The 1,450-nt window shown below is 36.5% G+C and overlaps 1 long non-coding RNA gene across 1 annotated transcript; it reads left to right on the top strand.

Moving 5' to 3' along the window:
- The first annotated feature begins 174 nt into the window (after positions 1-174).
- LOC100641103 (uncharacterized) lies at positions 175-906 on the top strand. The gene is made up of 4 exons (XR_002189408.1): positions 175-268; positions 334-390; positions 606-729; positions 823-906. It is a non-coding gene; the product is annotated as an uncharacterized LOC100641103 (long non-coding RNA).
- The last annotated feature ends 544 nt before the right edge of the window (positions 907-1,450 follow it).

Raw genomic sequence — 1,450 nt, 5'->3', positions numbered from 1 at the left:
AATGTATTTATTCATCTTGTGTGTTGTTGTTGTTTATTTGTTATTTTAAACTTTACAAGTAGCAGCTTTTCATACATGTACATGTGCCCACACTTACATTATGTAGGGTATTTGTGTTTACTATTATTTATATCATTAATTTATTAATTAATTTTATTTATTTATTTGTTTGTTTATATTGTGTCTAGTCAGCAGTAATAAGAAGAGGCTTGTCACTGCCAAGTCAACTCTGCCAAAGAAAATAAATGAACTGGAAATAATCTGTAAAGTAAGGGAGAGAGTGAGGGGGACAGTGGTGATGGGTTTATGTACTTCTTTATTCTCATTATTCAGGACTTACGAAAGGTTGTGTTCAGTTTCAAGAGTTGCTCTAAGTCTGATGTAGTACATGTAAGTATAGCTATACTACTATACCAGTACTGTACTGGTACTGTACTTATACTGGTACTGTACTGGCCTAGACTGGTCTGTACTGTATGTAGTTATATTGTGTATATCCTAATGCACTTCCTTTTTAATAAATACTTGTCAGTGTCTTTATATGTCACTTCTCTCAGTCTATAACCTTTACATATTAAACTGAAGTGTGTGCCTATTATCTGTAGGTTGTCAATTCCTTTGGGATGTATTCCTCTCCCAGTAGTGTCTTTCATCTCTTTGCTTTTGATTACGCTCGAGTAGTTCATAAAACTAAAGAAACTCACTCCTCATCCTCCTCTTCTTCTCAAGGTGAGGAGATGTCCTCCATTACTAGAACTAAGTCTCTTAGTAAATTGGGACTACTAATTTCCCTCTCTCTCTCTCTCTCTCTTTCATTAACAGATGTCATTCCAACTTATTTCAATCCTCGTGACTGGCAGAAGGTAATAAATAATTTAACAAAAGTCACACGATTATTTTTACAATATTAATAATACTGTACTTTGTAGTATGGTGCGTGGGCGGATCAAAGGCGCCGCCAGTGCTACAACTTCCAATAACCGCACGGTAGGAAAATGTAACACTGTGTGGAATATGTAGTACTGCACAGTATAATATGTATGGGCTTTCCTGTTAACCACAAGCTTTGATAGAGGCAAATCACAGCCACAGCTACATACACTAGACATGTAATAATAATAATAGTGATAAATGATGATAAATATCGATCTGATCGTCTTGTCCTGGCCACCTGCGCGACTTTTGAAATTTCATTTGATCCGCCCATGCACCACTACAAACCAATCAAAGCACTGTTGATTCGTAGATTATGGAAATTATTGCATTCGGGACGGTCTCGACGAAAATGTAGCACTCGGCTTCGCCTCGTGCTACATTTTCCTCTCGAACACCCCTCGTGCAATAATTTCCATAACCTACTCTCAACAGTGCTTTAACTAATACATATTTGGAGTCTATTATTTCATTCCATTCTGCCATTAATTACTGAGTGAGTGGTTTATATCCTTCA

The sequence above is a fragment of the Amphimedon queenslandica genome, unplaced genomic scaffold, assembly GCF_000090795.2.
Source record: "Amphimedon queenslandica unplaced genomic scaffold, v1.1 AMPQUscaffold_9777, whole genome shotgun sequence".
Classification (NCBI taxonomy): Eukaryota; Metazoa; Porifera; class Demospongiae; order Haplosclerida; family Niphatidae; genus Amphimedon; species Amphimedon queenslandica.
The sequence above is the reverse complement of the archived record's forward strand: the minus strand, read 5'-3'. Positions and strand labels throughout refer to the sequence as shown.